The sequence below is a fragment of the Chrysochloris asiatica genome, unplaced genomic scaffold (assembly GCF_000296735.1).
Source record: "Chrysochloris asiatica unplaced genomic scaffold, ChrAsi1.0 scaffold00010, whole genome shotgun sequence".
In the NCBI taxonomy this organism is placed as follows: Eukaryota; Metazoa; Chordata; class Mammalia; order Afrosoricida; family Chrysochloridae; genus Chrysochloris; species Chrysochloris asiatica.
This window is the reverse complement of record NW_006408528.1, coordinates 8,379,075-8,396,298: the sequence shown is the minus strand read 5'-3', so window position 1 is coordinate 8,396,298 and position 17,224 is coordinate 8,379,075.

Sequence of the window (17,224 nt, the reverse complement as noted above, 5' to 3'; positions counted from 1 at the left end):
ATTGGTTTTAAATTATGAATATGTATAGTGATTCCATCATTTATTAAGTCATATGCATTATGTGCCTCATAACTCTAGCAAATTATCAAAGAACAGATACACTTTGGAACTGAAAAATAAGACTTAGTTTATTTCTCAGATACAGAATGTATAATTTTGTCTTAAAGCTATTCTTAGTGTTAACGTCTTAATGCTATTTAGGAACTGGTCAAAATATCTTTGCACAGACATTTAGATTCCTTTTCTGTTTAGAAATGTCATTAACTTGAAATATAAAGATGCTTTCTAAGGAAACCGGTTTGCCCAGCCAGATCTTTGAATGTAGTTATTTTGTGATGGAGCTATAAAACCCAAACATTGAGGCTGCTTCCCACAATGCCTTGGTGCCCAGACAGTGATGTCATGTTCTAAGCATGTTTAGTTTGCAAAGGTCCTGCTTTTGATCCTTTAGTTGTCACTTTTTTTTCATGCAGCTCCTCCTGAATTACAAAAGTACTGAACATAATTTGCTTCATTAAGGTCTGTTGCTGACACTGTTGTATTTCATTCGTCATTCTTCTGTTAGCCTCCTTCATTAAGGCCTTATTCAAATTTGGATCATGGTTCTAACTCTCCGACATGCATGCCATTATCATCTAAATAGCAATTACATATTCAAAACAACAGCTTCTCCTTAACTGTCTGTAACTTCACATTTTACATAAATTCAAGTGGGAATTAAGAATAAAATGAATCTTTTCTTTGTGATTTACAACCCTCCCTTTCATCCTTGATTTACTAGTTGATGTTGAATAAGCTACTTGTACATGAAGGAAGATGAAATTATCGATTGCTCAGCTTTGGTTTTGTATATATATAGGTAGATAGATAAAAAATGAAATAAAATATACAAAATAATATATCTAAAATAAAATCCTCACACACACACACATATATAGAAAAGTATAAACTATTCGTGTATACTGATTCAGTAACCCATATTTTTTATTAGACAATATTTACCATTTTGAATACAATGTAATGGAACCAAGTTTAACACTCTATTAAGAAAATAACATACTCATTTTTTAAAACAACAATGCTTTAGAACTTGAAACATTTTAAGGAAAATTTAAAAAATGAGTCAGTATATTTGTCATTTATATACAGGACAGATATAAAAAATGGAAGCAAATTCTCCTATCAAAATGTTAATAGACTTTTATGTGTACTTTGCTTTAGCCATCTTAAAATGATGTATTATGATCCATAAATACTAATCTGGAGTCCTGGTGTAGCACTGTGGGTTAATGCGCTGGACTGCAAAGTTGCTTTGAACAGCAAGCTCGACGGCTCAAGCTCACCATCTGCTCCTTGGAAACCCTATATAAGGACGCTATGGGTTGGAACTGACTAGACAGCACTTAACAACATCAACAAATACTAATGTGATTTAACTGAAATGAGCAACAATGCTTACAGGAGAAAAAGCTTCAGCAGATATGTGATTATTAGAACATCACTCCCCATTAATAGACGTGGCTCTCTACGATAAGCATTGAACTGCTAACTACAAGATTGGAGATTCAAACCCACCACTCATTCCTCAGAAACCTTATTCAGGGTTGTTGTGAGTTGGAACCAACATAAGCGCACTTAAAAACAACAAAGGACAGTTAGTACAAGATACCAAGTACACATATGCATATACAAATATGGAAGTTAAAGGGTATGGATAATCTCAGAACTTCTTAAATAGAAATGTGTGTGTGTGTTAAAGAGAGAGAGACCCAACCTTCAAAAATGCTAATTAATTATTCAATACCCAGTTTTTCTGCTGCCTTGTGTAGCAGTATCTTACATATTGCAAATTTCTTCTCATGGACAAAGGATTTTATTTCCTCTTTGTTTGAAATTTATTTGTTTTTCTACTCATATTCTCAAATTTATCTGGATTATGTATGTGGGAATAATTAATATAATGCAGGATAACTTCCAATATGATTTGTTAAATGTCATGTTACAAAGCTATGTGTACTTCATTTGCACAACAAAATGCTAGACTTGCATATTAGTAGATAGGGCTGTTAGAAATGTGTTCAACTGTGGATCACCAACTTGAGGCAGGAAAGATTCAGCCTTTGACTTCTCACCACTTCTTTTGAAGGCAAGTCCTGACGTTGTTGGTATTAATTTCCAGCAGTCCCATGTGAGGTGGGCAGAATGCTGTAAAAAAAAAAAGCAGAAGGAACCTCTAGAAACAAGGTGGTCTAATTTGATGCTGGGAGTAGAAAGAAATGTCAGGCACCGAGACTACAAGACAAAGAGAAACTTGAGGATGCAGAACAGTTGGTCAGAATTCTATGCCATACAGAGTCTGTTTAAGTGACCCTGTATTACTAGCTGTTTTGAGACTAGTTGGACTAACTGCTTTACAATGACAGATCTTACCTGGCATTGTGGTACCATAGGATAAGCACTGAACTGCTAACCAAAACTGTCGGTGGCTAAAACCCACCATCTGCTCCTTGGAAACTGTAGACAGTGTTGTTAATTGTTAGAACCAACTCAAAGGCATTTAATGACAACAACAATAACTTGGCATTATTTTTAGGTCCGGCTTATATGATTGTGAAGTTTTAAAATCACCTTTAAAGTTGTTTTGATTAAACAGTGAGGTGATTATGCAGCATACACCCATGTACCCACCATTCAGTTTAAGAAAGAGAATTTGTCATTACTCATGAAGGCTGCTTGGTGGTGCAGTGGGCTAAGCATTGGGCTGTTAACTGCGAAGTCAGTGGTTCAAACCCACCAGCTGCTCCACAGGAGACCAGTGAATGCTGTCTGCTATGTTAAAGACTTACAGCCTCAGATACCTAAAGGAGCATTTCTACACAGTCCTGTAGCCTCACTATGACGGCAGAGGTTCGGTTCATGACAGCCCTCAATCTCATCCCCTTGCTTTCATCTCAGAGGTAAATGCTACTCAGTAAATGTTTTGTTCTTCATTCCATTTAAAAAAAAGTGTTACAAAGTTTGTTTTCACAATTTGCCTTTTTCATTCATTCTCATCATGCATTTAGGATTCATGCTTATTACTTCATGTACCTGTAGTTTAAAAAAATGTTTTTACTGGCATGCCATTGTATGATTACACTGCAATTGATTTATATATTCCGATGATAAGCATTTTTACAATTAAAAAGGTTTTGGATATTCATAGGTGAAAAAAATAAAGTTTTCAAAAAATTAACTCAAAATGGACCAGGGACTTAAATATAAAATATAAAACTAATTCATTTTAGCTTTAGTTGAATGCTTGCCTTTAGCTCATCCATTTTTGGCTTTTAAAGATATCCTAATATATTCATTTAAAACTTCAGAGTCTCTGGACAGGTCTAATCAATAATGCCCTTGACTATTAATCAAAAAGCTGGAAATGTGTGTCCTACCAGGGGCGCTTCGGAAGAATGTCCTGATGGTCTGCTTCTGAAAAATAGCTCTTGAAAACCCTGTGGACCATAGTTCTGCTCTGCCGCATTTGGGGTCACCGTGAGTTGCAATCAATTTATGTCCACTAGTACTGGTGCTTTTTTCCTTTATGGTTTAGTTGCATCCACAGTTTTATTTGTATTATTTCCATTAGTTTGAAGTTGTACATATTTTCTAGTTGTTTGGAAGGAGAAGACAGTTTTGATGGATGTTTTATATATTCCTCTTGTTGTGATTTAGTGTTCTCCAGTCAGTTCTGGCTCATGGTGGTCTTGTACAGGGTTTCCAAGGAGCATCTGGTGGGTTTGAACAGCCAATCTTGTGGTTTAATAGTTCAGTGTTTATCTTGGTGGATATTTAATCTCACTTAATCTCTTAGAGGAGCATGGTGACTCCTTAGGATCAGCACTGGACTGAGAATCACAAGTTCGGTGGTTTGAGCCCGCCAGCCACTTTAAGGAAGAAAGATGAGGCTTTCTGTTCCTGCAAAGGTTTACAAATCTCAGAGATTCTATATATATAGGGTCACTATGAGTTGTAACTGTCTCTATGGCACTTAACAATAATAATAGCCTTCTTAGAGTACAGGCAACTTGACAAAAAAATCTATTTTGTTTTACTAAATGAAAATGTAAGACATTCTGTAATTGACTTTCATTATTTAATAATATATACCTCAATTTTCTTTGATAACATTTACTAAGAAATATTTCATCAGACCCAGTTTTATAGGCTGTTGCCATAGGCTAGTATGGGGCGGGGGGTGGGGTGCGTTTAGACGTCCACATCAATATTGGAATTGTTATTATTATTATTTTAAAATACTGACCCAGTAGTTCTGTAATGTTCTGTCTCTGTTGCATAATCTTCTGTTTGACATATATGACAGATCTAAATATTTGTTATTTCTGTAGGAAAACGGCTCTTTGTTTATTGTTATTTATTTCCTAAAGCTGAAGGTTATCTTCTTATATTTAGTCACTGTTTTTCAGGTCGTTCTGGTATATTTGAGTTCTGGTGTGGTGCTTTAGGATAAGCACTGGATTGCTAACTGCAAGACCGGTGGGTCAAACCCACCAGCCACTCCTTAGAAACCCTGTACAAAGTCGCTATGAGTTGTAACTGATTTGACAGCACTTAACAACAACTATTTTTTAATACTGTAACATTTAGAACTAATGGTGATAGCATGTTGCATATGGTATAGTGGATGATTATAAGAGGCAGGTTGGAAAAATGTACAGTTGATTTTATATCTTTGAGTTAAATTGAAAACATGTGCATTTACTAGTTCCTTGCAATGTTAATAGATGAAAAAGGAGAATCATGTTTATTTAAATTTCTTAAATGCTTTGTTTAAAATGGCTAAAGATATTTCACTAGAATATTTTAGTCTTGAATATAATAAGTTTTTCTTTTTTAAATGTCTAAGTTGGGTTTATAGTTTTCAGCATTTTTCAAACTGATTGAAAAACCTAATTTTTAATGGAAGATCATGCAAAGCGTTGTCTTTGAGACATTTAATAACTGAGGTAGTAATAACTTCAGGAAAGTTATCATTGATTATTAAACTTAAAATTTTGAGATAATTGAAAGTTATACATTATTAAAAATAGTTCATGTGTATTATAAGTTAGTAAAGAGCCTTATTATTTTCTCATGACTTTATTAGAGCAGTCTGATAATCTGATTTAGTCCTATCTTTGTAACTGTCCTTAGTGTTGTGGACTGGCTACTTGAGTCCTTTTGAAATCATGAAAACTTTAAGTTAAACTTGTGTGTTCTGTAAATACTGCTAGCAATTCTGTTGAGGACTGAAATTCTTTCCATCTTCATTGAGGCAGATGTTAGATGAATCTTCTATGTCTGTTTTGTAAACGAAAGGACAGCAATGTAATTAAATTGAAATGGAGAGATTTTGCTTTGCTTGTATTAGCATTTGGAGGCTCCCTAGATTGTTTATAGCTTTATGGATGGTCAACTTTTGTTTTTTAGTTTAACTTTTAGAGTTTTGTTGGACTTCATTATTATGAAAATACAATCTGTATCAAGATGGGAAAAATGTATTCATGATATGTCTTGTTTGTAATATAAGTTTTCTTTCACTAAGTAAAAATAAAAACCATTCTGTGATTTACTTTCTTTAATGATACGTACATTACATCAAATTTCTTTAGAACTATTTATTAAGAAATATAGTAATATTGGTATATTTTTGAAATAGCAATTGAAATAATAGGATTGATACTTGACATAGATTTGGAAAGTCTTTTTAACACTTCCCAAATATCTGTTCTTCTTCTTCTTTTTTTTTTTTTTTTTAATGTTTTATTGTGAATTATGTGATAGTTTACATGGGAGAACATTAGTTTTACATTCTATCGTGTATTGTCTCATTGCCATGGTAACAATCCCCTCCATGCATCATCAACCAACCAAAGAGCTGTTTTTAAGGACTCTGTGTGACACAGTTGGTTTGGCTGCTAACCTCAAGGTGGGCAGTTCAAACCCACCAGCCACTCAGTGGGAGAAAGATGAGGCTGTCTGCTCCCATAAAGATTTATAGTCTTGGAAACCCTATATAGGGTCACTATTAGTAGGAATTGACTTGATGGCAGTTGGTATGGTTTTGGGGTTTTGCATGTTCATTTGGCAAAGTGGGATCCCATCTTCTACAAAGAAAAAGTGTATGAGCTAAGTCTGAACTGACCTCCACTTAAATGAGTTTGCAGATTGAGTGATAGTCTCCAGCTTTTCTCTAATGCCATGGCTGTTTGCAGCATATAAGCTATCCTCTGATGATCCTGCATACTCCCACTCCCTCCAGCCAGTGTCCTTTCCAAGAGTACCTCCTGCTTGAAACATTCATGCTTGCTACTGTAATTGCACAGTGTAATTAAAAAACAACAACAATAAAACATGAATAATTATGTCTAAAAAAATATAAATGTTTTGGAAATAATCTATACAGGTTAATTGCTTAAAAAAAAAAAGAGGAACTGTCAATGGTGTGGGTTAGATGACTTATTAAACAGTTCAGAAATAGGTTTTTTTTTTCAATCTATAGGAATTACAATAGTCACAGGTATGAGTACAGCTAGAACTAACAAACTAAAGCTTTATGTTACAAGTGAATTCACAAACCTGGAACTATAAAAGTCTACATTATACATGTTTACTTTATTACTAGGTAGGATCTGAATTATTTATGGGGCTTTCCCACATTAATATATAACTTAAGTATAGAAACATTGAAAGAAAATAAACCTACTTGAAATTATTATGTTCACTATGTTGTTGTTGAATGCCTTCCAGTCATGTCCAATTCATAGAGACCCTATAACACAGGGTTTCCAAGGAATGACTGGTGGGGTTTGAACCACCAACCTTGCTGTTAGCAATTCAGTGCTTATCCTTTGGTGCCACTGTAGGACTTATTCACTTCCCTGTTGTGAGGACCTTGGAAAAGGAGATCTAAGAACCATAGTTTGTTTTTGTTTTTTAACTTTTTATTGTGAATTGAGTGAAAGGTTACAGAGAACATTATCAGTTTTACATTCAACAAATCATACACCCTGTTTGAATCTCACTGATTACCATCTCTCCACATAACAACATCACCTCACTTCCTCCCTTAGCTCCCATCGCTATTTCACCATCCCTTCTTAACTTTGTCCTTTTGGATCTTGAATGACTGAGCATTCCATGGTGAGCATACCTTACTAGTGTTGTTGTCCCTCTCTATAAACCTGTCTACTGCTTGGCTGAGAATTAGGCCACGAAGGTGAGTTCCATTCCAGACCGAAGGGTGATTGAGGCCATAGTCTCAGGTTCCTCCAGTCTCTTTCTGTCCAGTAAGTAAACCTGGACGCGTTTGCCATTGACTGTAATGTCCATGCTGAGAATTGCAAATTAGGAAATTCTGGAATGTTTAAAAAGATGCTATAAATAAAGAGTCTTAAATCTTATTTTGGGAAAAACAAAGTATAAGACATAACTAATTAGCGTAATGGTTACGAATTGGACTGCTAATCTCACGATCAGCAGTTCAAAACTACCAGTAGTTCCGCAGGAGAAAGATGAGGCGGTCTGCTCCCGTAAAGATTTACAGCCTTGGAAACCCTGTACAGGGTCGCTATGAGTCAGAATCGACTTGACAGCACTTAACAACAACAACAACAATAATCACATAAAATAGATAACATTTATTGAAAGACTTAAAAACAATAATGTAGCATTGTTGTTAAGTGCTGTTGAGTCAGGTGTGACTCATAGCAACCCTGTTTAGGGTTTCCAAGGAGTGGCTGGTGGGTTTGAACCACCTACGTTGTGATTAGTAGTCCAGTGCTTATCTTACAGTGTCTAGAACAAAATTTCAATAAACACTAAATCTTTATTACCAACAGTATGGAACATTTGTATTTAAAACAGATTCCATTTTATCTTTAACAAATAAATTAATTTGATATTGAACATTGTAAGAACTGTGGCCTGGATTAGAGTATGAGTTTGAAACATTGACTTGAAGATTTTGTTTCAATCTCATCCTTCTTTAATTTAGATTTAAAGCTGGCCATAATTAAACAATTCTGAGATTAAAATCTTATATAAAAGGTGGCTTAGTAAAATTGCCTATTAATTAAACTTGATCTAGAATATTTAGTGAAGTGACTAAAGGTACTGTAGATTTAATTTATCGTAGTTGTGTAGCTTTTAGAGTTTATTTTAGGGAAATCCAATTCTAAGAATTGACACTGATTTTTTTTAACACTGTGTTGAGTTACCTATTGTAGCAGAACAGCTTATTTATTAACATCACATTTTTAGATAACAAATACAATATAATATAAAATTTACATCAAGTAATAAAATTGATGCCATTTATTTGAGAAGGAGGAATATTGCAATATTTAAAAGTGATTTTCTTCAAGTTACGTGTTAGCTCTATCTGCCACTTTAAGATAAGCACTATAATACTAACCCCAAAATTGGTGGTTCAAACACAGCACTGCTCAGAAACCCTATACATGGTAACAGTGCATTAGAAATGACTTGATGGCACTTAACAACAACAACAACATAACTTGAATATGTCATCTTTGTTCTCAAAGATAAACAGATGTTAATTTCTTATAAGAAAACATATTTTCTTTTTAATTCATTTTAAATTGTTTTATAATGTCATATGCAATAGTATGAGGACTTAGGTTGTTAGTTCTTGTATATTCCCAGCACCTGTGGTTGTTAAGTGCCATTGAATCAGTTCCAACTCATAGAAACCCTATGTGCAATAGAATGAAACTCTGCCCAGTCCTGTGCCATTCTCACGATTGTTGTTTGAGTCCACTGTTGCTGACGTAGTGTTAGTCCATCATGTTGGGAGTCTTCCTCTTTTTTACGGACCCTCCACTTTACCAAGCATGATGTCTTTCTCCAAGGACTCAGTCCTCCAGATCCATGTCGAAAGCATGAGAGTCAAGTTTCACCATCCTCACTTCTATAGAACGGTCTGGATGTACTTCTTCCGAGACACATTTGTTTGTTCTTATGACAGTCCGTGGTACTGTCAGTGCTCTTCTCCAACACTGTAATTCAAATGCATCGCTTCTTCCATGGTCTTCCTTATTCACTGTCCAACTTTCACAGGCATGTGAGGTGATTGAAAATACCATGGCTTGTGTCAGGTGTACCTTAATCCTCAAACTGACATCTTTGCTTTAACACTTTAAAGTGGCGTTTTGCCATACAAATGCAATACATTGTTTGATTTCTTGACTTCCAATGAGTGTTGATTGTAGATACAAGCAAAATGAAATCTTTGATAACTTCAATCCTTTTTCCATTTATCATGATTTTATTTATTGGTCTAGTTTTGACAATAAGGTGCAATCCATACTGAAGGCATATTTTTTTTTTTATCTTTACCGGTAAGCGATTCAAGTCCTCTTTGCTTCTAGCAAGCAAGATTGTGTCATCTGTGTATCATAGGTTATTAATGAGTCTTCCTTCAATTCTGATGCCATGTTCTTCTTCATCTATTCCTGCTTCTTGGATTATTTATTCCTGGTGTGGCTTTGTGGGTTAATGTACTGAATTACAAAGTTGGTTTGAACTGTAAGGTCAGTGGTTCAAGTTTACCGCTTCTCCTTGGAATCCCTATACAGGATCTCTATGGGTCAGAACCGACCCCACGGCACTTAACAACAACAAACAACATACAGTTCAATAATTGTGGTAAAAGGATACAACCCTGGCACACATCTTTCTTGATTTTAAACCATTCTATATCCCTTTGTTCTGTTCAAACAGCTGCCTCATGGGCTATGTACAGTTTCCCCATGAATACAATTTTGTTATGTTCTATACTGTAGAATGTCTTTGCATAGTCAATAAAGCAGAAGTAAACGTCTTTCTTATATTTTCTGTTTTGAACCAAGATTCATGTTACATCAGCAATGATATCCCTCCTTCAAAATCCTCTTTTGAATACAGCTTGAATATCTGGCAGTTCCTTGTCGATATATTTCTGCAACTATTTTTTAATTGTCTTCAGAGAAGTTTTACTTGCATGTGATATTAATGTTATTTTTCAATTATTTCGTCATTATGTTGCGTTACCTATTTTGGGAATGGGCACAATTATGGATCTTTCCAAATTTTTTGTCCTAGGTGGTTGAGTACCTCTAGCCTGACACTGATTTGTTGAAAGAGTTCAGTTTTTATTATATCAGTCCCTAGAGCCTCCCTCCCCCCAACAATTCTTCAGTGCCGCTTTAACTTCTTTCAATAACATAGGGTCTTGATCTTATGCTACCTTTTGAAATGGTTGAACAATGACCATTTCATTGTTTTTAGTACAGTGACTCTGTATATTCCTTCCATCTTCTTTTGATGCTTACTGCATCATTCAATAGATTGTGCATTGTCATTGTTAAGTGCCATCGAGTCAGTTCCATTGCATAGCAACCCTACGTAGGGTTTCCGAGGAGTGGCTGTTAAGCTTGAAGCGCTGACCTTGCAGTACAAACCAACCTTAGTATCCTTCAGTATTGCAAGCTGAGACATGAATGTTTTCTTCTGTTCTTTTGTTGTTGTTGTTGTTGTTGTTAAGTGCCATCGAGTCAGGTCCGACCCATAGCGACCCTGTACAGGGTTTCCGAGGGTGTAAATCTTTACGGGAGTAGAAAGCCTCATCTTTCTCCCGCGGAGCGGCTGGTAGTTTCGAACCGCTGACCTTAAGGTTCGCAGCCCGATTCGTAACCACTACGCTACCAGAGCTCTGTTCTTTGGTCTTGCAAAATTCTATCATTTGATCTCCAGTATCTGACAGTGATCTACTGGTATTCATAAAGTTTTCATACTTCAGCTTTATATCTGACAATGTTCCACTACTGTTCGTAGATTTTCAGTGGCTAAACTCATTATCAACTTGCAATATGCAGATGATACAACCTTGCTTGCTGAAAGTGAAGAAGGCTTAAAATGTTTACTGATGAAGATCAAAGAGCACAGCCTTCAGTATGGATTACATCGCTATGTAAAGAAAACAAAAATCCTCACCACTGGACCAATAAACAACATTCTTATCAATGGAGAAAAGATTGAAGTTGTCAAGGACTTCATTCTTCTTGGATCACCTATGAACACTCACGGAAGCAGCAGTCAAGAAATCAAATGGCTTATTGCATTAGGCAAATCTGCTGCACAAGACCTTTTTGAAGTGTTGAAGAGCAAAGATGTCAGCTTGAGGACTAAGGTGCGCCTGACCCAAGCTATGGTATTTTCTATACCTCATATGCATGTGAAAGCTGGATAGTGAATAAGGAAGACTGTAGAAGAATTGATACTTTTGAGTTATGGTATTGGAAGAGAATATTGAAAGTGCCATGGGCTGTCAAAAGAACCAATAGATCCGTTTTGGAACAAGTGTAGCCAGAGTGCTCCTTGGAGGACAAGATGGCTAAACTTCATCTCTCATACTTCGGACATATTTTCAGGAGGGACCAGTCACTGGAGAAGGATATCATGTTTGGTAAGGTGGAGGATCAGAGCAAAAGAAGAAGACCCCCAACGAAATGGATAGGCAAAGTGGTAGCATCAATGGGCTCAAGTGTGGCAACAATTGTGAGGTTGGCCCAGGACCGGGCAGTTTTTTGTTCTGTTGTGTATAGAGTCGCTGTGAGTTGGTACTGACTCGATGGCAACTAACAACAACAAAACATTCAAAAGTAGTCTGCCTCTCCTTCTTCCTAGTCTGTCTTAGTCTGGAAGCTCTGTTGGAACCTGTTCACCATGGCTGACCCTTCTGGTATTTAAAATACTGGTGGCATAGCATCCACCATCACAGCAACACAAGCCACCACAGTACAACAAACTGACAGATAAGTGGTCTGTTTTGCCCAGAGAATGCTTCAGTCTTGCAAACCCAGCCTTGAATGTTTTCTAGCTTGAGAAATGCCGAGCGTGCTCTTCCTTTTGATTTTGTAACTCCAGGTCTTTGGACATTTCATTATAATATTTGACTTTGTCTTCTTGAGCTGCCCTTTGAAAATTTCTGTTCAGCTATCCTCCTTCTATTTGCTTTAGCATCTGTGTGCTGGAGAGCAAGTTTCAGTCTCTTCCGATGTCCCTTTTGGTTTTTTCCTTCTGTCTTGTCTTCTTAGTGATCTTTTGCTTTCATCCTATATGATATTCTTGATGTCATTCTGCTCATGTTTAAAATACTGGTGGCATAGCTTCCAGCATCACAGCAACATACAAGTCACCCCAGTATGACAAACTGACATTATGAGTGGTGGTCCCAACATCTAGTATGGGATAAGTAAAGTATTAAGACATAACAGAGTAGACATATACTGTCTGAAATTTAAAATATATACTTTAAAAATTATGAAAGGTAGAGTTATTTCTTATTTCACAGAAAGATTATGCATCCAACAAGCTAAAAGAGGAGCCCCCAAATTTAAGTGTTTGGAAATTATTTTTTATAATCGTTGCCATTATTATTAATATCTAAAAATGTCCTCTTAGAACCTGTGTGAATATGTTAATGCTAAGATTTTATTTATTCTTTTGTTTTAAAAGTTCTCATTTACATCATCTCTTTGTAGAGACATCATTATTGACACAAGTCATTTATTAAATATGTTGTTGTTAAATGCCTTCAAGTTGATTCTGACTCATAATGACCCTGTATAGTATCATTTATATACTACATAAATACATACATATCATACACATATAGCATGTATGATAAAGCACTGGACCGCAAGGTCAGTTTGAACCACAAGGTCTGTTTCAACCACAAGGTCAGCAGTTCAAACTCACCAGCCGTTCCTTGGAACTCCTTACACAGGTCTCTATGCGTCAGACTGACTCAAAGGCACTTAACACCACCACCACCACCAACAATAATATTGTGTTTTAAATCTTCATGGGAGCAGTAAGCCTCATGTTTCTCCGGAGGTACAGCTGGTGGGCTCACATTGTGGACCTTAGAGTTCTTAGTCTAGTGCTCATCAAACAGAGCTTTCGCACTCCCCTTTGTTAAATATAGACAATTATAATCGTCAGTCAAAGCCCTCTCCTAGGTAGGCAGAAATGTTTTCTTGTTTTTTTCTCTTTGTTTTCTTTTACCTGATTTTCAGAAGAAATACCAGCATGAGCTTTATTCAACTTCTAGATTAATTTTTAAAGAAACCTGTTTAAATTATGACTGGGTAGATCTAGGAAGAGGCTGGGGAAATCTGTATTGTTGTTTTTGAAAGCTTCCGAGGTGATCTTGATAGTCAGCCAAGTTTGGAAACTACTGATTAAAATTAATATCTCTAGGATTTGTTAGTATTTTAAATTCTAACGAGGGAGAAAATGGAAAAATTTTAAACATAAAACTGCATTTTTGGGGGTGACATGATTTTTTTTTTAAGCAGTGTTTTTCATTTTTTGTCAACATGATTAAATGAAGACTTAAACAGTTCAAATCGCCTTTGGAGTAGATTCAGAATATCCAAAAGATACAGTGATGAAATTTGATCAGCATGCTTTACAAAAGGGTCACAAATGTGTGATTTTGAAGTCTTTTCTATTTGAAACCAATCCAGGGTCTTGAATCTGATCCAGTATATGGTGTGCTGCAAATGGCAAGATTACACTGGAGCAATATAATTAGGGTAAGCCATTGCATCTGCACTTGTATCGCAGCAACTGAATTTAAAACCAGCTGCAAAATGGTGACTAATCTCTCTGGCAAGCCCACATGAGAGTGTAGTACAATAAGCCAGCTTCAGTCTCATGAGCACATGTCTCTTCAGCCCGCCTCTGAGCAGGTGACAGTGATGATGCAATCTGATTATACTTTTGAATGCATTCTAACCACAGTCAACAGTTGTATCTCCCAAGGGGTTTCACTAAAGCCTTGAAAACTGACTATATACTTTTTCAGATAGCTTCTACTATGGAACGCCATGGCAACTAGGATTTTCTGATTCACCTTAGTAACTACAATATTTTACAGTATGTTATTACCTTAAATTTTGGAATCCTAAATTCATTTTCGTGTGTGAAATGAGATACTAAAATAAGGAAAACGAAAGTACTTATACTTTGAGCTTTTTACTCACAGTAGTTCACAACAATTTGCACTGATTAGTTTTTAAAAGGTAAACAGTCCCAACTGTTTAATTCTGTCCAAACAAGCATGTGCGTACTGGTAGGCTGTTAAATGTTTTCAGCGGAGCACTCAAAAAGCAAAAAAAAAAAAAAAAAAAAAAAAAAAGCGTGTTACTGTTGAATCGATTCTGACACAAAGTGACTCTCTAGGACAGAGTAGACCAGACTCAGAGGGTTTGCAAGGCTGCCCTTAAGGGAGTTCTGGTGTGGTGTAGGATAAGCACTGGCAGTTCAAGCCCACCAGCCGCTCCTCAGAAGCACTATACAGGGTCGCTATGAGTTGGAACCGACTTGACAGCATACAACAACAGCAATCTTTATGGAAACATATTGCCACATTTTTCTTGGAGCAGCAGCTAGTGGGTTCGAACTGCCTACCTAACAGTTAGTTGTAAGGTTGTACAATTGCGTTATCAGGACTCCTTAGTGGAACACTTGCCTTTTAATATTCAGAGATGCACCTCACTAGCATTTTACTGTCTTGATGAGGTGATACTAACAGTGTCTTAAGCCTTGAAGATGTTTAATAAATACTCAGCTTGACTTGATCTTGAGCCTTTATTTCTTTTCATATTTGAAGAGGGTAATAATTTCTTCTTCCAGCGTACTACAGAGAGATAGTGAAGATGAATAGAGTCATATATTTGGGACTGCACGTCATCTTTGGAGACAAAGTACTACGTTGTTGTTGTTGTTAAGTGCCATTGAGTCGATTCTATTCATAGTAATCCTGTATGGTGTTTCTGAGTAGCTGTTAGTGTGTGAACCACCAGCCTTGTAGTAAGTAGTCCAGTGCGAATCCCACAGTGCCACACCAGGACTCCAAAAATTTCTGTGTTGTTGTTGTTACGTGCCATTGAGTTGGTTCTGACTCATAGCAACACAGTACGGTGTTTCCAAGGAGTGACTGATGAGTTTGAATCGCCGACCTTGTAGTTCAAGCTGACCTTGTGGTCCTGTGCTTATCCTACACGCTACACCAGGACCGATAGGAACCAAAAATATAGTCACAAGTATAATTTATATGGGTAATTCAGTAGTAGAATATTTAAACATTATTTTTAGCCTGAAGTTTCAACTCTGCTTTGAGTCCAAGTGTGGCACTGTAGAATAAGCATAGACTGTTAGCCACAAGGCTAGCCGTTCAGACCCACCAGCTACTCCTCAGAAACCATATACAGTGTCTCTATGAGTTGAAACCGATTCAACGGCAGTTAACAACAACAGCTTTTAAAATGTACTATGTAACTTGTATTAAAGGACATCTACTCCACAAGACCATTGAAATAGAAATTGCAAATTGCAAACCATTGAGAAGAAAGAGGAAAAGAAGCATAAAACAAAACAACATGCTTAGGGAAACTGAAAGAAGCCCTGCTAATGTAGTGGTTTACCTGTTGGGCTGCTAACTAAAAAGGTCAGTAATTTCAATCCACTAGTTGCTCCATGTAAGAAAGATGAGGCCTTCTTCTCATAAAGATTTTCAGCCTTGGAAACTCTGTACAAGGTCATTATGAGTCAATGACACTTGACAAAAACAGCATTTACAACACCAACTGAATGGATGGTTAACATGTGGATGCCTCTTTTCTCATTTGGATTTTTGATCATCACTCAATAGGAAAAAAAAAATGTTTAAGTTTCTTTTCTCACATACTCTGTAGTGCATAGAGGTGCTTTGGGCCTGTTAATGTGAGCAGGTTGAATTCGGTTTGAATTGTCAGGGAGCTGTCTCGTGTTATTGCCCTTTCCTGATGGTGAGCTGTCTGGAGGGACCCAGCTTTACCTTGAAAAGAGGCTCATGTATTTCAGCAGATACTAAATTGTCATGTCAGAGTTTGGGCTAACAGAATATGGGAGAGACTTTTGTCATTAGCAGGAACTAGTCACCTCCCATGATCTCTCCAATGAACCTTTTAGGCCACATTCTCCTTCATGATCTTTTGCGACTGCCCATAAAGATTTTGGCTACCTTTTCTTCCTGTGATTTCATTGAGCTCCCCTAAACTTGTTCTTCTCCACTGACCTAGTACTCTTTCTTATTTTAAAAGTAATTTGGAGGTGGGTGAGTAGGAGAAAGGAGTGGGAGTTAGGGTTAGGACTATGGCAAGGTTTTGGCTAGGCCTAGGACTTGGATTATTATTGGGGTTATGGTTAAGATTAGGGTTAGTGTTAAGGGTAAGGACTGAACTAGGGCGTAAGGATTGGCCTACGCATTAGGGTTACAGTTTGGTTTATTTTTATTAATTTATTTCATTGTTTTCTTGAAATCTATTTGATTTCCTCTTCATTTGGAAGTTCCATAGCTATCTCATTTCCTGTTTTTACTTTATAGTGTTTTGTTGTTGTTGCAACTGTGTGTCTGGCTTTCTATTTTCAGTGTTATAGGTCTGTTTTATTTTGCATACTTCCATATTTGGGTTGAGTCTAGTTGATATTGTCATGTACGTTAGTCTCAGGTTGTCGGATGTTGTTGGTTTCTTTCTGAAGAACTCCATTCAGTATTTTTTGTAAGTTTGGTTTGATTTTTACAAATTCTTATCATTTCTGTTTATTTGAAAATAACCTAATCTCACCATAATAATTGGTGGACAGTTTTGCTGAATATATAACTCTCAGTTGGCAATTTGTTTCTCTGAGAGTTTTATGTCATTCATTGTTTTCATACATGCATGGTTTCTGCTGAGAAATCAGAGCTTAATTGTTTGTATTAGTTCTCCTTTGTAGGTAACTGTTCGTCTTTCCTGAACTGTTTTTGGGGTCCTTTTCTTTTCTTTGATTTTGAAAAGTTTGATTATAATATGTCTTGGTGATTTTCTTTTGAGGTCTATCTTGTTTGGAATTCAACTTTTTGAATCCTATCTTCTCATGACCCAGGACTCTTTATGGGCACACTGTCCTTGGGTTCTCCATTCTGTTGTAAAATGTGGTGGTGGTGAAGAGTATCAATTTTAAAGCAAACTGGTACATGTTCAGATCTGTATGCTTATTTAGAGTTGCTTGTTAAGGAAAAATTTTCTTTTAAGCTGGTGATGCAATGGATTAAACATTGGACTGCTGACTAAAAGGTCAGCATTTGAAA